Source organism: Pseudopipra pipra, chromosome 14 (assembly GCF_036250125.1).
Source record: "Pseudopipra pipra isolate bDixPip1 chromosome 14, bDixPip1.hap1, whole genome shotgun sequence".
Classification (NCBI taxonomy): domain Eukaryota; kingdom Metazoa; phylum Chordata; class Aves; order Passeriformes; family Pipridae; genus Pseudopipra; species Pseudopipra pipra.
In genome coordinates this window covers 15,672,617-15,694,712 of record NC_087562.1, presented here as the reverse complement: position 1 = coordinate 15,694,712, position 22,096 = coordinate 15,672,617, and the positions used below count along the sequence as shown (strand labels likewise).

General features: G+C 38.0%; 1 long non-coding RNA gene across 4 annotated transcripts in view; it reads left to right on the top strand.

Annotated features, from left to right (window-relative positions):
• The window catches only part of LOC135422192 (uncharacterized), an 89,687-nt gene extending 71,551 nt beyond the window's left edge, over window positions 1-18,136 (top strand). For all 4 annotated transcript variants that reach the window (XR_010434361.1, XR_010434362.1, XR_010434365.1 and 1 more), the window contains 5 exons: window positions 10,008-10,078; window positions 12,756-12,800; window positions 16,104-16,247; window positions 16,572-16,637; window positions 17,533-18,136. This is a non-coding gene — a long non-coding RNA (uncharacterized LOC135422192). The remainder of the gene's footprint in view (window positions 1-10,007; window positions 10,079-12,755; window positions 12,801-16,103; window positions 16,248-16,571; window positions 16,638-17,532) is intronic.
• The last annotated feature ends 3,960 nt before the right edge of the window (window positions 18,137-22,096 follow it).

The following is a 22,096-nucleotide window of genomic DNA, read 5'->3' as shown; positions in this document are numbered from 1 at the left end:
TGCTGGAAAAGTTCTATAATTTTCTCCAGATTATAATTAGAGATAATTTGACCGTTTTCATAATGCTAAAATTTCTTATGATCATTTTTTTCCAAGGCAAATCTAAAAACACCTCATAGTATCCTGCAGAGTTTCTAATACAGAAAAATTGAATTCATTGAGCATTTTATTCAGTAACTAAAACCTTTTGGTGGGGAACATTGACAAAACATTCTCAGTTAAACTCAGTGCCTTTTATCAGTTATGTGCTGGAAATTAATGAAACCAGAGTAACTTCTTGCTTTAAGTATGCCTTGATTCTGATTTTCCTGAGCAATGTTTGGATAATGACAGAATTTTCAAGTCTGCTTTTGTTTAGAATTCCATAGATGGACTAGATAAATTTTGAAGAAATCCTAATAATTTGAACTGAAACCACAATCAGAGCCCTGTAGGTATCAGACAAAGGTCTAATACCTTAAAAATAGACACTTTAAAATGTTGCTGTTTAACTTCTTCATTAGACACTATTTCTGTATGTTAATAGACAAATAGAAATATTTTTGTACTTCAGTTTGAGACACAGTACTTTGCAGTCTGTGAGAATCAAACATGCTGTCATCTGGTGTGCTTTTTTTCTTGTTTTGGAAGCTACGGGCTTTTTTGGGGAGGAATGTAATATATAAAAGATGGAAATGTCCTCTTTTTGAGTAAGGTACTGTAATTCTCACAACATGAAAAGTAGCTCAAAGAAAAATCTGACTGGCCCCCTATCCTTCTTCCTTGTTTCCTACAGAGCTGTATCCAAGACATGCTTTATAGGTGACTGCATACATCATGCAGTGCTCTAAGTGTGTCTTTACAAGTATCCTGAATGCTGCTTGAGTATGGAAATTACCGACAAAAGAAATTAAGAGCAGGAACCCCATGATTAGACTAATGCATTGATCAAGTCAATTCTTCTCTGTTTCACTGCCAACACACCACATAAAAAAGCGTCATTAAAGAAACTTTGCTGTCTCTCCTACTAATGGTCTACAATTTGAGCATGCCCAGATGATTGACAGGCTGTGCCAGGGCTGCCTGTGTTGTCTGAAAAAGCCACATCGGATCAGCGGAAGCTTAAAGCAAAGCATAAATTATAGATATATGTCTGTTTCTTTGATGATGTGAGACTAGTAGGTGCATCCCACTTCCATCACACAAAGAACCACACTTTCATGCAGCTTTTTCACTTTGTCACATCACATTTGAAAAAACAACAGTGAAAACATAAATGTTCTATTTTTTTTAACAAACAGCCTGTTCAAAGCCAGTTTTGAAGTTCTTCACTTTCTGAATTAATTAAATATAAACTAAGTGTTAAATTGCAAAGTTCAGTGCAGCAAGGATTGTTGCTTATTTTCTATATCTATTTGTCATTATTGTTAACTGTTATACATGTTTCTGAAGCAGAGCTACTGAACTGGAATGCTCTTAGCATTTTGACCATTCAAAACAAGGGTGTTTAGAAGGCACTGAAAAGAGAGATTATTTTGCTTTGTAAATTTTATTGTGAAAAGCTGATTGAATTTTATTGCTTCTAAATTATAGAATCTTCAGTAATATTGCAACAATGAATTTGGAGCTCAGAATACTGCTTATAATTATCAAGCCTAAGTATGTCTAATATATTTATATAATAAAAGAGAGACAGATTGTCCTTATAATGCTACCCTTCGAACATGAAGAATACTGGAGGCTTATCGTAATAGTAACAGATGAAATGCTACCTAGTTTGTTGATGTTATTTCTGTACCAGAGCAAAAATCTCCATTACAGATTAATTCACGAATTTGATGGTTGGGGCTAATAGTCAGCCAAAAATAACTCAATAGCTTCAGTCATATAATAGTTACTCTACAAATGCCTTCTACATTTACAATTTCATCTAAATGCTTAAAATATAATACTAGACAGATACAGGATAGATCCATTACATACTCCTAAGGTATTGCAGAAGAAAGACTTGATAGCACTTGACTGAAAAGGATTATATCTACTTTAGTGTGGCTTTTTGTTTCAAGTATTTATTATTATAGAGTTTCCTTGTTGCCATTGAACTTGCTCTTCAGCTGTACTGTAATGTTTCCTTTTATGCTTTGCTGATGTCCAGTTTTATTTCATGAAAATAGTTTATTGAGCAAAGCATAATTGTACTTTGTAAAATACTCATCTTGTATCACTTCTTTTAGAGATCAGACATTTCCTTTTCCCATAAGGTCTAAAGATCTGTAAGTTGACATAATTCTGCACAAATCACTCTGGTAGTGTAACTTAGACTGTCCAAATTCCCCTTGGACTGTGGCCTCTGTAACTGTGCCATCACTCACTTAACTTCACCTTATCTTTAAATAAGTTTAACCAGAAGGGACTTGTTCAACTCACCACCTCTTGAGTAATGTGAATTATTTATATGATCTTCATATGTGTTCGTTAAGCTATATACAGTAAGTCTAAGTGTAAGTGTTTATTCTGTTCATCCATAAGTGCGTTACCCCAAGCTTTGAACTCAGGCTAACCACAATAAAACCCTTTCTTTTTTTGCTGTTCTTTGATGGAAATGGACATCATTTTTTCATGTTGTACAATGGCAGCAGTGTTGTCTCAGACGGACACATTACCACGGGAATGCATAAAGAGACATTTCACATGTTCAGTGTTGTTGTGTTGCTACTTTCCAGACCACCTTCCCCTCCTGCTTTGCAGAGCTGAGTGTACAGGAAACTGTATCCCACCATGTCTTACAATATAAATATGCCACTGTAATGGCTACTGTGGAAGTGATGATTACAATAGCCCTTTTTTATCAATTCACTGCGTTGCTGGAGGAGTCATTAAGTGCTCTTTGTCTGTAGAGGAATGCTAAGCACCGAGAAATAAGAATTCTGTAAAGCAGTCCTGTCTGCTACTTAAAAAGCCCTCAGCTCGGATGGAAATAAACTAAAACAACCCCATGGAAATGCAGTACATGTGGATTCTTAAAAAAAGCCCAACTAGTGAAAATTGCACTGTAAGCACTGTGTGTTTCCAGGTTACTGGAGAGCTCTGCGCATGGTCTGTTTAGAGGCAATGTTTTTGGCGGAAGGTAGTTGCACCAGTGCAAGTCTAAAACCTTTAAAAGGGGGTGGAAATAGTAATTTTTCTAACTTATACTAGTACTTTGATTTTCTTTATTACCTCTGCTTTCCATTTGAAATTTGTCCAGAACAGCAGTGTTTACACATGTCCTGTTAGAAGTAATGCCAGAGGGACCTCAAAGGCATGAGTCTTGTTCCATTCTTCTTTGGTTAATTTTCCTCAAACATAAGGTATTTTAACACCTCCATAGATCACAGGATGAATAGAGCCTACAGAATCAAACATTGTGCCTCTTTCAGCATTAAGTGTGCTCAGGTTAGAACTTGCTTAATTTATGAGCTGTGAGGCAGCCATGAAACTATGGGCAGGTATATTGTTAGAGCAGATTTCATTTTTCAGAAAAAAAAGAAGAAAAAAGGGGGAATTTTATTCTGGCTTGGATTTTGTTGGGTTTGTTGTTGTTTGGTTTTGTTTTTGTTTTTTTTTTTTTTTCCAGAACCAAGAGAGGCCTTTTTCTCTTAGTGTTTGTTTGTTTGTTTAACCAGAATGATGTTTTTTCTTTTACTCTTTTTTTTTTTTCTTCTTGGGGTTTCCCCCCATACACTCCTTTCTCTGGAAAGTTTGTATCTTTGTGTACAGTGGGTTTCCTCTGTAAAAGGAGGTTTCTGGTATGAAACTGGTAAAGCAGTTTCATATTTTTTGTGGGTTTTCTGCTCTTCTGAACTGGAACATGTTCTTGTGTGCTCTAAGAGCATATAGCTTTGGAGGATCTGCAAAAGACAAGATATTTCTTGCATTCTTTCTGAGGTCTATTTCTGACAGTCCCTTGAAACCAATTCAAAACTCTCCCTAATTATAATAGGACAGGTTTGTGTCTGCTTCCAGTCAATAAAGCTTTGTTCTGCCTCAGGGATTTTACTTGTACCTGATTATATAATGGAAGGTAGAAGAATCAGGCAATAGTAATTTTAATCCCTGACTATCTTTCATTCAAATTAAAGGTGCAAAGAGATTGACTTGAAAGGAAGAAATGTGAATATGGTACTACTAAAGGAAACATTCTACAGTGAGTTTTGCTGGGTGGGACACTGTGTTCCCCCTCTATTTTCCTATTCTAAATGTTTTGGGGTTTGACATTGGACAAAAAGACTGTTTCAAATTACAACTGTCCTCTACTCAGAAAGCTGGAGTGCACTGCAGGAAGCCTTCAGCGCATGGTGTGCTGCTCAGACCATTGCAGTCCTGGGGCAGAGGAGGAGAACCAAAACCCCAAACCACTCACTACTGTACTGAAGTGAGCCTGGGTCTTGTGATCCCCATTTTTCACTTTATAGCTTTCTTGAGGTGTTTAATTCTAGACTTGGAAGCTTGACGTTTCCTTCTGTCAAAGCAGTGTTGAAAACCTGACACATATTAAGCATGGTAATTTTTCTGTTGTTAACACAGAGTGTATATTTTAATTTTTTGATAGTATTTCTAAAAATAATGAAAAATATACTGTAAGTTAAGAAACATCCTAGATTATTTTTCTTCATGAAACTGTTCTAGAAGCCAGTGACTTCAGAGAGGACATTTCTAGCTCTGCATCCTGTGATGAATGGTTGATTATCCCATTGTCAGATCTGGGTCTAAAGATTAAAATAAGAGGGAGTGTAGTAGAGAGGAAGGGGAAGTACATTAAGAGATGAGGTTTATATTTTTTGTTGTGCAGCTCTAAAAGTAGGGAGGTTTTGTTGCTTACAGAGATATTAATTTCTCAAGGTGCTCCACACACAAACTGATAACAACAGATCAGCCTCATTGTGCTCCTCAAGAGTCAGTTCTGCAACCCACAGCTTGGAGTCAAGAGTGGAAAACCAGGAACAATAAAGGAGCAAATGCATTCTCCTTACTTTCATATCTGGGTCACCCTAATTGATCCCAGCAGAATTCCTCATTGCTGGACTACCTCAATCAAGCCACCTCCATCCTCACCTGGAGGAACTTGTCTCTTTTCCTGGCAGCTGAGGCAATACCTTTGGGGAAGAAAAGGTTTCCTCTGTTACTCCAGGGAAAGTTTTTAACCTCATCACTTCCATATACGTTGCTGGGCAGTCAACATCACAAACAAATGACAAAACAGTACTTATATACCCCCATATGTTTGCTTGGACTCATAGAAAGGAGTAGATATTTTAAATAGCCGTATATTTAGTTGCTTTTCTTAATGTTTCATGCACTTAGAAGTATTTAATCAGTTTTGAATGTCTTCCTGAAAAATTTGGTAGCTGTAGAAATAATTACAAGGCCTCTAAAATATGTACAGTTTTAAAATATGGACCACTGAACTTACTGAACCTTTGCTGAAACACACAGAAAATTCACTCTCAACCTGTATAGTAAATGTTGAGGTTAGAAGATTTTTGTACAGTTGTTGCTGTAGAACTTGCTTGTGTGGGATGTTGCATTCTTCTAAGTGCAAAAAATCCCAAAGCCATTTAATTAACATCTTTTGCAGTGTTTTAGCCAAGTATCTATGGTCAAGAAGCATTAAAATCTCTTCAAGAAAGATAATTTGTGTACAATTTTTACTTTCATATCTGGATATTTAAGTAAAATTCAGTTGAATTATATCTTAACTTGTAGGTGCTTACACATTTTTCCAAGCATTTTTATTACTTGAAAATGTTTTATAATTTTCTGATCATAATAATCAATTTTATTTAGTGGCTCTGAATGATCATGAAAGATTCATTTATTTATTTCCACAGCTATACCTTTCTGTTGTATCTTCACATTCACAATAATCCTCTAAGAGCTTTTACATCTGTCTTTATACCTGGCTGACATGATGATAATATCCTCTTTCAGTGAAACGGAGTAACTGTTTTAACTTTTAGCTTTCCTCTCAGACTAATTTGAAAATGGCAAAAAGTGATTTACCACATGAAAAAAATTTGGTACTCCAGATGTGAGCCTCGTTTCACCTCTTTCTGATTTCTTTCTTCATCTATTGCATCTCCTCCTGAAATATCAGAATGCAAATGCATTAACATTCATTACATCTGCTGAGGTCAGAGAATCTGAATAATTCCAAAGTAAGGATAGTGAGTTATCGTGTCTTTAGTCTAGTGGACCTCAAATGCTGACTTGTTCAACTGTCATGATGTAACACCATTCTGCAGGCTGGATTTAAATACTGAAAATTAAAATCTGTAGCAGGGCTGTTCTAAGTGTTGCTGTGCTCTTTTGTTCATCTTCTTTTTATTTTCATCAGCAGAGCTGTTTTCAGGTGTTCACTTTTCTCCAGAGCGCTGGAGCTGTTCCAGCAGCTTGTGCAGTCACAGGGAGCTGCTGAGCTTTGCCAGCAACATCCAGTAGCAGAGGGGAGGGATGTGAGCAGTGCATCCCACCACACACAGGGCAGCAGCTGCACTGGATGGAGTGCTCAGTCCTGGCTGTGCCACCAGGAACTGCAGCCAGTAAGGATTCTTCCTCTGGCTGCCTTGGCACTACTAACATCTGGAAGTTTAATGTGTGCATGTAAAATGTTCAGGGTGTGCATCCTTCTGCTTCCCAGGGTTGCCCAGTCACACTCACCTAGTTAAGGTGAAAAAATCCTAATATTGTTCTCATCAGTTACAGAACTTAGGATCTGTCAGAAGGAGGAGGTACCTGTGTTTTTGTTGTTTCTGCCTCCAGTTAAGCTTTAACATTTTTGTGTAGATAAGCTTTAACTTCTTTATGGTTTTGAAGGTTATTTAAGTACAGAGAGCTTGATTTCATACTACTGCAGTTCAGGCAGCTATCCTGTTGATATCCTGTTGCCTGAAAGGCAGAAACAATCAGATTTTGAGTCATTGTACCTTTTACACAGCAATGTAACCACCTTCTGCTTCAACCAGGCTGACACTCAAAGCCAGTGAAAGCTTCCAGAAGAAATGCCTGGTGGACACCTATCCCAAGCATAGAAAAGAGCAGTGACACTCACTAATGCTGCTGCTTACAACAGCCTGTGAGAGGTTACTGAAAACTCACAGTTCCGTATCTGATGCATTGATCCCCTGGAAAACAGTAAATTCTGATGGGCATTAGAAAGCTGGAAACGGATAGTGTAGGACAAATCTGTTAAAAGTACAACTTGAGCTTTTGTGGGTAATTCTGCAAACAGTGAAAGGGAAAAAAGGCTTGGTGCTAAGCTTGACTATCCATTGGAGGAATAAAATATATTCCCCATCATTTTCATTTGAATAGCAAAAATAAAGCAAAGCAGTGAGAGACAACTATGTATAAAATCAACACTTTTAAGAGGCAATATCAAAAAAAGAAAATACAAACTTGACTTGAGACTTCAGTAGCGGATCAGCATTATTCCATCAAGTTACTTAGCTGGTTTAGTTTGTTTATCATATTAAATTGTGTGCCTACAGGTGATTAATGAAGGGCAGTATTGAAGGTGGCCTGTTCTAACAAATGGCCTCAGAACGTGTTTATAATTATAGAACCTCTATAGCCCAATGAGAAAAAAGGAGTTGGTTGAAAGCATGTAAGAGAAATGTGTCCATGATAACCCTGTGTCCACCACAGAACATCAGGCTGTCCTTGCCTGCTTTCCCCTAATGTCCACAAATGGGGAGACCTTCAAAGCTCTTCATGCAAGTCCTGTCCCCGCTAACTCTGGGAGTAGGTGCCCACCTACAAATACTGCACAAACACTGCTCACCCTGCTTCATTTTACTTTCATTCTTAAGAGGCAATGTGTAGCAATTCTTATAGGGAAATACTGTATTTTGCTCCAAATTTAACTTTGTATAGGTTTTTTCATTTCCCTTTCTTTTCAATATATGTTTAAAATATCCTGTCTAGAAATTATCTGGTACTGCTGCTATTTCATCCTACTGAACTATTGTTTTCATTTTGAGAGTCATCTTTTCCTTTCTTCTGAAATAAGACCTAGACTAAATACCAAAATTCTTTCACTGCATATTATGGCTGAGTGCACTAAAATATAAAAACCTTGATTTAAGGTTTTTTGTATTCAAAGATCATAGGCAAGTGTTCATTTGAAGGTTCAGTGGCATTTTGAAATGAGAACATCATATATAAAGATGTCAGAGATGGAGCCTCCCACAGTGAGGTTGAAAGAAGAAGAACAGAATGAATAGAAGAGTTTCTAGGTTTGAAGGAATTTTAATATCTCATTACTTGAGATTACTCTACATATAATTTTTCAATATTTTGTATGATAGACTTTGAATGTATTGGTTAAAATTACTTCATGCCTGGCATCAATTTAGTCTTATTCATTATCTCCCTTAAATAAAATCTTAAAAATAGCTGGTTTCAGTGAGTGAGCAATTTTCTGCTAGGTGCAGATTCTTCAACATTTCCAAAATGAACTTGTAAATGAAAGCAGATTAGGACGTAGATGTCCCTTCGCATTTCTTGAGCAGCCTGGTATTATATGAGTTAAAGTAGTTACAATTTTTGCTAAATTTTATTGCATTGTATACTATATTTTATTGCATCCCAGGTTTTCATAATCCTACAATTAAAGCTTTTGCTACCTAAATAAGTGATTCTAACTTTCTTAGTCTAATGAAGTGATTGTGATTATTATAATTTGATATATATAGTGAGTACTTTGATCAGTGTTCATATGTCTTCAGAAATCTAAAAAGTGTGATAGAACTGTGGTTGCCTGAGGTAGGACTGGATTTTGAGCACAAGTGGAATTACCTCTATATTTGGTCTGGCAGCAATCTTGAGCCATACCCAATAGTGAAACTGAGGTCACTGATAGCCTCAGCAGCCACCTCTCATCTTAAAATTTGTGTCCATTTCTATTTCTCACTTCTATGACACAGCTGGAAACAAGACATCAAATGAATGCCTGTGTATTTTCTTAAATATCTCAAGTTTTTAAAAACATCCCATTAAGACATGTACCATATGCTTTCTATCTTTGTAGCAAGGGGGTTAAAACTGTAATACTTGTGACCTTTAAAAGTAGAAAGCAATTTCTATGTCTTTTCTAGATATCTAAATTAGGTAAGAATTACATAAATATGTAAAATCTTAGAGCTGGTTATCATATAATCACATCTCCAAAACACCTATTGAAAATACCAAATAAAAAACTACGTGCATTTATGTAAAACAAATACATCCACCATTTACTATGTAACCCTTCTTGTATTTGAAAGGGCTTATAAAATAATTAGTCAAACCCACAGATGCCTCCCTTCTGACTGAAATTAAATATTCCAGTTGATTTACATCATTATTTCTATTTCTTATGCTATTTGTAGTTGTTTCCTGAGAGAAATGCTTGAGAGAAACTTTCTGTCTAGATAGATTGGAGTACCTCTCTATGTCTGTTGCATGACAGTGCTTGGAGCTGAATGGAGAAGCAAAAAGGAGGAAGGAGGTCTTAGAAGATAGAACTGCCTTCCATTTTCTTCCATGTCTGCTAGGGAAAACAGAGAGGATATCCTGTGAAAAATTCAGGAAGAGTTTCCTTCTGTGAAGCACTGGAAGTAGCTCCCTAGAAAGTAATTATGTTGTCTCATCCCAAAGAGATTTTAAGAACAGGTTCAATAACATCTGTCTTAGTGAGGAGTAGAGGTGAGATCCTCCCACTATGCAAGTGGTTGAACAGAGAGAAGGTCCTTACCAATAATGGTCCCTTTGACACGGTGAGAAATTTGGTGTTTGGTAATACATGAAAAATTTTGAGAGTTGATATTAATCTACCAGGTAAAAAATATTTGGGAAGCCTTGGTCTAGATGATCCTTCCAGCTCACCATTTCTGCCACGTTTTCATGGCTTCCTGTCCTGCTTCAAGTACAGCTAATTTACAGTGGCATTAGAGCAAGTCACCAGCCATGCTCATACTGAGATGTTTGTGCCTTTCCTTTCCTCACAGAGAGAAGACTTATTTTACTGATGGAAGCAGGGGTTGGATAGATGAGCTCTCTTTGCTTTCTCCAGTAAGAGGTGGGTGACAAAAAAAGGATCCTTCCTTCCAGCTCACTGGGAAACACCACAGCACCTGACTGGCTCCTGAGGAAAACTCCCTCATCAGAGGACGTCCCATGCCCTGGTGGATAACAGCAAATGCCAGCACTCTGGGCAGGGCAGCATCCCCCTGCCAGCACAGTCTGGCTTCCCATGTCTGCCTGCCAGGTGGGAAAGCCTGTGCTCTGCAGGAGCAGGACCTGTGCTGGCACCCCTTGGTAGCTCAGTAGCACACCAGACCAGAGGGAAGAAAGGAGGGAAGAGGAATTTCCTATTTAAAAGAAACTTCAGTGGAAGGGTCAGACAGAGAAAGAAATAAAATAATCAGATGCAAAAGAGAAATACAGTCTGAAAAAGTGGGAATGGACTGAAATTGCTAGTGAGTAATTTAGTCTCAGAGAGGCCCATAAAAAACTCTCGCCTTGGCACCTGAAAGCTGAGATAGTCACTCACAACAGTGCAAACCTAATGGAAAAATGCAGCCTTTCCAAACTAGTAACATTTCAAAACCTTCTGCTGTCTTGTACAGGACTTTATCCCTCCTCCTCTTCTACTAGCTCTGAACAGAGTTTTGCTTGTTATCAGGCAGCACTGCCACTTCTTACAATTTTATCATGAACTTCGAGGTATTTGATGCTTTATTTAAACCCTCAGCTCCTGAAAATGCAAAATGAAATTTTTTAAAGGTAAAACGAAACTTTCTAGGTCTCATGATTATGTAGGAAGCTTGAAAGTGTGATCCCAGAAATATACCTTAAGACTTAATCCCTCAACATTCAGAAGTCATCACGTGAATATAAAGAACCCAAGTGTGCTGGGGATTTCAAGTTCTTGTTTCTTGGGGTTTTTTTCTGATCTCAGAATTTTGGGAAATCCAGTTGATGATCTGTCAAAGTTTGGAGCAGTGCATATACTGAATGAAAGTTATATTTCTACTACAGCTTCAGACCCTTGTGAAAAAAGAGGATAGGGACTTCTTCAAAACTAGTGGTAAGACATTTGTCATCTCCTGGTAATGCTCTCCAGTGTATTAAGCAAACTAAAAAAAAAAAAAAAAAAAAAAACAACAAAAAACCAAAAACCAAAAAAACAAACAAACAAACAAAAACCAAAACAGAAAAAACCTAAAAATTACTTTTTAAAACTTGCCATTTGATTTAGGTGCCTACAGTATTTAAAACTTACACTGCTTGGTAGAATCTGCTGTGTTTAAGCAAACACTTTACTAAAAGTTTATTTGATGTTTTAAAATCTTTGGATTCTTTGGTGACTGGAAAACATGCAGATTTTTGCAGAAGTGTGAAAATGAGTAACAGAATCATTTGCCGTGATTGCATTTTCATATTGATTCTGATAATAAATCATCTGCCTTTCTTATATCTTTCTTCTCCAATTTGCCTTTGTGACCTGGCCCATCCTTGAAAACTCTGTTGCTGTGTTTGGAGAGGACAGGAACAGAACACAGATTTTCAGATTTCCTTTAAGCAAGTTACTTTTCTAGCCCTTTTCCTCTTGAAGATAACTTTGAAAATCCTTACTAAAACTAATTGAGAAGGTTGAAAGCTTGCCTCAGACTTTCCCCCTCGCCAAAGCTTATTCAGAAGCCTCCTAGGATTGGGCTTTGGGGTCTGTGGGCTGCTCAAATCGAAGGCCAAATCCTCAGAGGTGCTGAGCAGCTCCGGCTACAGACTTGGCTTCTTGTTTGTAGTGGCTTCCAGCAACATCTGCAGCTCCTACAGGGATCAAGACTTAGCGGCTCTTTGCAGCTCCCAACAGGCATTTGTTCAGGGCTGGTACACTTTTATACTTCACTGTTACTTGCAGTAGGATGTTTTCAAAAGCCTGTCTCGTGTGCAATATCTCAGACCTTTTGCATATTGCTAAAGATCCTTCTCATGCAGCCTTATGTTATGAGGAATCAGGGTCTTACAGAGTCCCTGAAACCACCTGATTCTGTTTGCAGCCTCAGCCTGACAGTTTGCTTGCTTGGACAAGAATGTATTTTGAGGAACCTTAAGCCTAAATTATTTCCCAGTTTGGTGTCTCCTCTCCAGTAGTAAACAGTTTCACTTGAAGTGGTTGGCAGTATGATCCAGCACCCCTCCCCCCTCCCGTCCTTGTCACAATCACCTCTCTAAATGCTTTATTCATTACATTTTCATTGTCTCAAATTTATGCACTGAGGAAAGTGGGCTCCCAACATTATGAATGTTGCTTTCAGTCTGCTTAGCATGTCATTTTACTGCCACAGATGGAACTTTCCCCTCTCCCTCAGATCCGAGCAGCTTGATTCCACTTTCTGTTTTCTGCTCCACATCCAAATAGTCTCCATTTAACATCCCCTTCTTTTAGCACGATCTATTAAAAAGGTTGCTAAAGTGAAGGATCAAATGTTGTAACAAATACAGCCATGACAGCCCTGTGATAGCTGGTTCTGGTCACACAGAGGTATAAGCTGGCAATAACTGGTGATATCAATAATTACCCAAACTTATCTCAAGCTGACTGGAGAAGTAACATGTCACTTGTTACATAGAAGCTTAAATAACAAAAGTGATCTGAATAATAATATAATATAATATATTGCATTTATATAACGATTTTGGTGAATGCAACTCAAAGTTTTCTAAGTTGAATTATTAACTCTGTTCTACAGATGAAGACATAAAGTTGAAATGAGCTGCCCAGGTTTGTGCTGCAGGTGAGTGGTACAGCTCAGAACAGTCCAGTGAACTGCCTGGAGAACTCTTTTGGCTCCCTTATTATTTACCTTAGAAGTCTTCAAACAGTAAAATGAAAGAGAAGGGGACATGAGAGGAAATTAAACCATATAAAGACAACTAGTCAGCCAACTCTTCCTCCTCAAAAACACAAAATAAAAGTTTCATTCAATCCCAACAAACCCAGATGTCACCAATTAAGAGCAAAAGTAGGAACAGACAATTCAGGCCTTTTGTTGTTGTTTTTAAAAGTGGCTTTTCTATTGAAGCCATATCCATACATGTGATGCAGATCAGACTAATAATACACATTTCCAACTTCTAGTCTTTCTTTGTGATAACATTCTGTTCTGTGTTTGCCAAACAAAAGCTTAAATACAAATAAAAATCAGAATACTGAATGACAAATTCCAGCACTAAGAACTTGAATAAACCAGCAAATCATATCCCATATCCCAATTTCTAATAATGGTGCTGTACATAAATAAACAAGCTAAGAAGTATTTCCACTCGCTTCCAATGATACTTGACATTCAAGTGTTTTGCTCTTTTCAAAATACTAAGAGATAATTAGACTTTTTTTTGTCTGTGTATAATGTTCATATGGCTATTTCATTTCCCTCCTTGCAAATCTCTCAAGTTCTCTCCTGTGTTTCTTAAAAAAGCAGTATGCATGGGTCTTTCCTAGCTTTTTCTGGAAAGAGCTGGGCCTGAATGCAAAAAGCAACTTAAAATATGTCAGTATTGGCTGTTGACGTGCACAGTTTGTGGGCTTGGGCTCTGGAGTGGAAACTGAACTTTGTTGTAGTCTCCATGAACAGCACATGGGGAGATGCTTGACAAGAGCTACAGAAACTCCCTGGCTGCACAGAGTCACCTGGAGTAGTCCAAGGCCAGCCAGGAAAGAGCTGAGGTGAGGGGTGTGTGGTAATGACCCTGCCAAGCTGACGATCCAAAGGAAAATGTATGGGGAGGGCTTATACATGTTATTTTTCTTTCAAATTTGTCCCACTGCATGACAGGACCACGAGGTTTGGGTGAGGGGGAGCAAGTGTCTCTCCACTGCAACAGCCTGCAACTTAGTTTGGCTTTAGTGTGTTTGAAACCATACCCTTATGCTTCAAAACCCTCATTCTCTTACAGCAGTGTAGGTCCAGTGGGAGTTCCATTAGGGTAAATTATGTAAATCTTGGGGAAGGGTGACTAGTTACTGGCATTCAGACATAACGAAACACACACATCCAGCACACGTGTGGTGATGTGTGGCATTAAACTTCCGTTCACAGATTCAACCCCTTGACTGGCATTATGGAAGTGTTCACTCAGGGTCACCCCTCCTTTCCAAAAGTAAACCTGAGACTGATTACAGATGGCTTTGCATCGGAATCATGTGAAACTCGTGGGTTTGAGTCCAGAGGAAACGTGGGAGGTTCTTGTTGAGATTTTAAGTTCACTTGAATTTGAAAATCAGGATGAAACTTGGGGAGGGAGAGAGTGAACACACACAGATCCGCAGGAAAGAGTATTTTCAAGCCACCCCCTGTGAAATGCAGCTGCCAATGCCTTTAGAAAAAATCCTCAGTCAAAAAATTTAATCAAAACATGTTCCTTTCTCTCAAAACTATGGCTTTTAACGCTACCAAATATCCCTCTTTCCGTTTTGGGCAGTACCATTTTGTTTGAACAAATACAAAAAAAAAAAAAGAAAGCATAAGGTGTTGTCCACTGTCCCTATTGGAGCTCTAAAAGCAGAGGAAAAGTATGTTTTAATTAATTTATAAACAAAAGATTATTTCCTGCACTGCCAGCAAAAATCCCGTTTGCTGACAAGGTTCTGGCTTCAAACATTATCAGCAACTGGCAGGATGAGTCCTTTTATGTAAATGAATTCATTATTATTAATTTCTGCTGGTGCTGAACGATTTATGAACTGCTTTTCGAATATGGAAAAGTGGTTCATGAATCAGAGGGGAAAAAAATGTTCAAAAAGTCCTGGGTCGATAAATAACAGTAGTCATTCATGAATCCCGCCCATGGTGTCTTTTATCTTCAGTAGAGAGAAGATCAAAATGATAAAATAGTAATGTGCCAACAAAAAAGGATTGAATGGGCAGAGACTAGTAACATTGTCCTCTTCGAGCCTTAATGGGCAGGGATGAATGGTGACAGACTATCCTTCACTAGCAGGCAGCTGCACACTATCATTCTCCCAAGGTGAAAATGTTCTTTTTTTCCTGCCACACAGAGCCAGAATAAGGGAGCAGAGCCCCACTTGTCCCCCTGCCTTCACAAACAGGCTGTGGTTGAGGGATGGTGCTTTTCAAGGGATACAAGCCTATCATGCAATTACATTGTAATTGCAATCCTCCCCAGGAATCTCATGCTTCCCCTACGTCTTTTACACCTTGTCACTGCCAGTCTTCTGGGAACTAGGATGGTACCCAGTTCTTCTCTACAAGGGAGTGCAGCACCAACTGGATTTTAAAGACTCTTATTTGATGAACAGACATGAAAAGTAGTTGACTGAAAGTGAGAAATCTGGCAGCTGTTCACCTTACCCCTGCTCTCTGAGCATGCCACCAGCCCTCAGATTAGAGCCTTAAGGATAGTACATTGTATACAACAATTTACACTGGCCTTGCTTAATGAAGGCACTGTTTTTCACTTGTATTTGAAAAAATCAGGCTGAAACACAAAAGTGTACCAGAAGTGAATTGTGGTCATAGAAGTGGTGTTTTCTCCTTTAGGTAATTCTCTGATGTGCAAGTGGTCAGAAAGAACTGGGCCAAATTTATCCCCAATATAATTTCGCTCAAATCACAAAGTTGTGCCCAGAATGGGTTTAGCCCATTATTATTTCAATGCAAAATATAGGGCAACTCTATGAAAATGAAGTAGAGAGGGTCATGCAAAAAAATCTGTTCTCCAATTAGTTTTTCTTTCTACAGCTTTGATATACGAAGAAACTACGAGCTCATATTGTGATTGCTCTTAAATAGCTTCAAAGTCCTTTCAGATATTAGTCATAACATCCTGTGAGGTATGAGGAATTCTATTAGCACTAAAAGTGAGAAAAATGAAGGAAAAGTTACCTGCACAAGGTCTTGAAAAGATTTTGGAAGATTCAGTAGTCAATCTGGAATAACTGATGACTTTTCCTATGGAACCAATACTCAAAAGTATCTTCCAGAAGAGGAAAATAAAATGATAGATTTGTAGCTGGTTTTTACCCTTATTCTTACGTATAATTCAAACTAATATTTCGTCTATTTTCTTTATTTCAGATTGCCAAAGGACAAAATCTTATGCTTCTGAGCTCAGCAATGAAGTTTTAATCACCCCAACATACATCTTTCCACAATATATATTTTTCTGTCTGCCGAAGACATAATGGCTGCTCCTTTTATGGGAAACCAGGATTTAATCCAGTAAGTCTGTGAGAATCAATATTCTTGTGAAATGACACCATGTTGAAGTTATTTTATGTTATGTTGATGGTTAGCTAATTTTGTAATGGAGACATTTCTTCTAGAAGCAGACATAGTATAATTTAGTGGTAAAAACGTCAATCACAAGGGGTTGAACACTTATGTCAGGGCAGGAAGAGGGCAGATTTATTGATGGAAATGTATCTATATACTCTTTGTGGCACTTTGACCTGAAATATCCATTTTGGTTATAATTTTGTTTTGTGAAAATGACATCAACTGCAATCACTAATGTAAAAATGACACTGGAATGCTTTGTTCCAGAGGTCTGATTTAAAAGTCCTGCTGCTGTTTGTTATAGTAACAGCTTCTCAATAGCAAGGAGTTAAGGTACTCATTTAACTGCTCCTTTTCTCTGTTTGTAGGATTTTGTAGTAGTTGACAACATGAGAAAAAACCACAGTGTTCTTTTTCTGCTGTTTATAATTGTTTAAATAATAAATATATAGCACGTTTTATAATGAGACATTGAAATAACCAAGAGAAGGAGATGGCACTCTGGCTGGTACTGTGTGTGGATATATTCCTGGGTGGCTTTTCTTCATAATGCCAGTTAACCACCCACCCAAACCCATAAAAAATAACAATAGGAATGGATAGGAGAGAATGGAATAAAATAAGTACAGAGGTTGAGAAAAAATAAGTGGCAAGGATGAAGACAAAGAAAAAGCACTGTGCAAAATATGGGGAGTATGGAGATGTCTCATTTGTGACTTCATCTTTTTTTAACAAAATTACAAAATCCTTATCAATTCAATGGACTCTGATATTATTACTCCAGATTTACAGTGGTGTAACTAAAAACAGAATCTGGCCAACCCTCAACTAAAATAGGAATAAATCATTAGGGGCAACATGAATTTTACAGAGAGCCTGTGCTATAATGTGAAGTACTGGCTATTGTCTATATTCTGCTGTATTATCCTTCCCCAAAACAGTGCCTTTTACCAAACAATATGGTGATACCCTAAATAGTAAAGGCTTCATCTCTGGGCTGAGAAAGCTGCACTTTAGTGTCAAGTGATTTTAACGCAATTGAAATTTTAATTTAGAATTAATAAGGATGGAGTCAAGCTTTCCTGTCTTCTCCCCTTCCATATGTACCCTTTGCAGGACTGTCATGCACAGCCAAGAGCTCACTTTTCTCTAACAATCGTGTTTTTTCACTGAGATGTACAAAATTCATAATCTGCTTTGTAAATCTTAATTCTTGGCTCCTTTTCAGGCAAACAAAATGACAGAATCGGAGACCATCCAATGTCCTGCTCTGATGAGTCATAATGATTTTATCACTTAAATATAGAAAAACTGTTTAGAGTCTGGGTAGGTCACAACTTTCAAGCAGGACTAAAAGTGGGAATTTGTCCTGTATTTTAAGGCCATGATCCCCAAAGATGTTTCTTTTGGGTGGTGTTCTAAGCTTTCTATAAACTTGATTGACTGGAAGCAGTCCTCAAACAACTAAAGGCTGCTCACTAGAGACCACAGAGCACTGCTCATAATACCCCTGCTAGAATAGATCAGTAGGTACTAATACAAAAGTCTATTTGCACACTATCAAGCACAGCTAAAACAGCTTGTTCACAGGTTGTCTGTCCTGTATCTCCATGTGGACTGGGAGGAGGTAGGTCAGGAAAGCATCCGATCCTCCCAGAAGTTAGGACTGCTCTTAGTGAGTGGTCCCTGACCTACACACTGAAGAAGAATCAAAGTAAGACTGAAATTAGGCTCACTTTCACATTTTAACATCAGATCATGGACAATTAGTATGTGCTGCAGAGAAATTCTGACTGGCAGGAAGATTAGAACAAATTCTTATTTAAGAAAAGAAAACTGTGGCTAATGTTTTAGTTGTTTGATTCTGCTTTAAAGCAGAATTTTTTCGTTGTTTTTTTTGTTTTTTCTTAACCCTAGACATTTTAGTTCTGCCCATTTGCATAGGTAATATTGCTATCGTATTTATTCACACTGCTCATAAAAGAGCACATCACAAAAGTGCCTGGAAAATAAAACTCCAATGAGAAGGGACCCATCAAGTTTAAATGGAGGTTTATATTGCAGCATTATGAGACAGAGACTTGCACATTTGCAGCTCCCATGGCAGAAAGTGAAACTCTGAACAATTAAAGCAGCACAGACATCCTGCCCTAAAGGACTGTAAGCATTTAAAAAAACAGCCATGACCTCTCTTTACTGGGCCTGTTTTCTATTTAATTTACAGTCTTTATTAGCCAAGAAAATCTTGGCTGGATCTTAGTCAAAGTGATGAATATACAAGGATTTTGATCTACAATTTGGGCCACTTCAAAGTATTCTTTACTTTATGATCATTTGTAATCAAGGTCAGAGCTCTGGTGGTAATTTAGATACCACCTAAACATATTTATAATATAAAAATTGCTTTGCAGTAGCATGCATACTGTCCTTTCTATTTTTGCTCATGGTAAGATTGGAGCTGCAAATGCTCAGGTTCTCTAAAAGTTACTCCTACGAGTATGTGTGAGCAGCAGCTCCATACATAAGTTTCTCTTATTCAGTTCCCACAATGACACACAAAAAATGGAGCATATATACATGACAGAAAGAAATTGTTTGTTTCTATTGGTTTGTTTATTGAAATATGACCTTAATAACTTTATGGGGAGAAAAAAAAAGCCCCCCAAAGCCATAAAACCTTTCAAGAGTAGTTTTTATTCTCTTTGTCTTCTCTTTTTCTTGATTTCCCATATTCTTTGCTCGTGCACCGAGACATAAGCAGTTTCAGAAGTGTTCCCCTTTTCAAGTACAGGGACCCTTTCATGCCAGCAGCATCTTGCAAAACAAAAACTAAAGGTGTGACCACTGTTTAAACTCCATCATCTCAGGTTCTAGGCCCGTTTCTTCCTAGATATTATGTCTTTCTAGACATTATATCTTTCTACATATTTCTCTCTATGCTTGCTAGGAAAAACCTTCTGATTCTTGTACTTCATTTCTACAGTCTGACATTTTGACAAGCTCAACTCAAACATTCATTTGAACCCCAGCACTGAGACCCAATTTCTTCAGCCTTGGCAGGCACAGACCTTGTCCGTTCACTCTGACACTGCTGCAGGAGAGCATTTTCAAAGTTAATATTGTATCATGCACCCTTTCATCAGCTCCTTCTTTTCTCTTGCAGCCAAAAGCATCCTATGGATGTTTTAAGGCCCACATAAGCTCTTCCTGGGGGCCTTTTGTCCCTATCACATCCATGAGGTACTGACAGATCAATGTGCATCCGCTGTTCACAACAGATTTCATCCCTGATGTCTTAAATCTTCAACTGTACTTGTTTTGTTTCCTTCTGTGAGGGTCCACTCCTGTAAAAATCAGCCAAGCTACTACACTTGCCCTTCTTCACATCCTCCCTTAAAACTCTCCTCTGCTGTGACACCTTAAAAAAAATGATAGTGGTTAAGCAGCTGATGTGCTGTGACTGCATAGTGATCATAATTATCTCCCAGTTACCTTGTCATTTCTGCCCCTCTCCCCATCTGTTTGCTGTCACTTGTCTTTTGCTTAGATCAAAGACCCTTTGGGGTATGGACCAGGCCTGTATTTCCTGTGCATTTGGGTACTGTCCTGCACTAAGAATCTCTGGTTCTAGGCACTACTGCAGTGCACATAAATAAAAATTACTGTTTCCAAAGTAAAATCCTCTGCATTTCTGTATGCATAAATTATAGCCACATCCTGTAATCCATTTTTCAGGCTAAACAATTGACTTCAATGGGAGTTGAGCCAGAGTAGGAGTTGGCCTATAGTCTTTGCTCAAAACAAGCAACATAACATATTATTAATCACCTTAAATAGAGACTATCACATTCAGTGATGCAATCCTACCTGTGGAGAAAATAAATACCTTTCCAGAAACCTTATGACTTCTCTCATTTACACTAGGCCAGGCTGCTCTTAAGAAAACTATTGTTCTGCCAGGGATAACAAGATTGCAGTGACTCCCTGGTCATATTGGAGGTTGACAAAAGGGTGGTGAGTACCCAGGAGAGTCTGTTATATGCCACCCTGTCTTTGCCCAAGGGCTCTAGAGGTAGTTCTTTCTTCCTGTTCAGAGTTTTTATCTCCCATTAGAGCAACAGCCCTTCTGGGGGCTGTAGTTTTGGATTTTATTCTGAATTTTGTACAAATTTATCTTTATCCATACTGCAACCACAGCCCTAAAGCTGCTGGTTATAATTCTCCAAAGTCTGGGGGAAACAATCAGCGTGGCCAAGAGTGAAGCTTGAATCTCTTTGTACGTGCCTGCATCACAACTGTTGGTGGGGAGAGGTGTTTGCAGAGGCCGCTGTCTCCTGTCCTGTTCCTGAGGAACCACAGCTGTGTGCTTCCTCCCATGTAACTTGGAAGAGCTGCAGAGGAGAGGAAAGCCAAAGCCAAAAATAAAAACATGCGCAAAAGCAATGAGCAAAATCTGCCAGAATCAGGGAGCCGTTGTACTGCTGGAGATGAGCCAGAAATCTGTGGAAGTCCCCTATTAATGCAATGTCTTGGTTGCAATTCTTTCCCCCCCACCCCACCCCTTCCTTCCCCAGGTGAATCTTGTCTTGCACGTATAGGACAGACCACAAAAAGCACACACACTTTTTTTTCCACAGAGTTATAATGCTTGTTTTACAGGCTTTCTGCCTGAAAGTATATTTTTCTCCTCTTCTCTTGCAAATTTTGGGGCTTCCTAAGTTGCTGATGTGTGAAAGTCAGACAAGCCCTTAACATACTCAGTAAATCCAATCTGTATATGCTTACTTTCTACTCAAATTGATTGTTATTTTAACAAAGTGCTAACCTTAAATAAATGTTCATAGATCAGGTTGCTCTCCACTTTGTGCCAATGTTTAGGTCATTAGGTGCTGGGCTGCAAATGAACCATGCAGAGAAGACCTAATGTTAAATATCTGCGATTTTTTTATAAAGGGAAAAATTCAGGAAGGATAAAAATCTCATTGCTTCAGACCAGAAGACAGCTATTGACTTCCTAGCACTAGGAAGGAACCTTCTGAAGCATTTTCAGTTTGCCATCATCAGGAACAAGGTGATCCTGGTCTGATTCAAAACTGCCTGTTTCCACTGGCATAAGGAAAGTGCTCGTAGCAAAACTACTCCAGTGGAACAAAGCATATATATGGGCACAGAAGTAAACTCCAGGTTCCTCTCTATCCTTTTACAAAAGGACATAGCATTTCTTTCGAGAAAAGGGAGTTGTGGTTTGTGGGTTTGGTTTTCTTTTTCCCTCGAAGGACATAAGAATTGTATAAATTTATACTGAACTAATTTTTTACTGTATTCTCAGTAATGTGTCTCTATATACATATATTTTGGGGTTACTTCAGTCAATTCTTTCTGTGTTATTTGGGAGAAATTTGTTTAAATATTTTGAGTGGAATACTATGGTATATCTGAAAATTGCCTGTTCTTTCCTATTTGAGAAAAGCATGCAGTACTGAGTAGATAAAGCAAACTTTGTATTTATTTTAGATAATTTAGTCTCTAATTATACAAAAGTGATGAGATACACAGAATCTGACCCAGAATTATGACTAGAAAATAATAATATTATCCTAATTAAAAACCATATAAGAGTTTGTTATCCAGCCTCAAATCCCTGACAGACTTGTACGCTCAAATAATCGCAGCATTTGCAGGCTAAACATTTAGTAAAAGTTTCATGGAAAAAAAATCCCTAATGATTTCTCAGCGTTTTTTAATATTGTGCCTCTTCTATAACAATGATGGCTTTTGGGGACTCTTGCTCA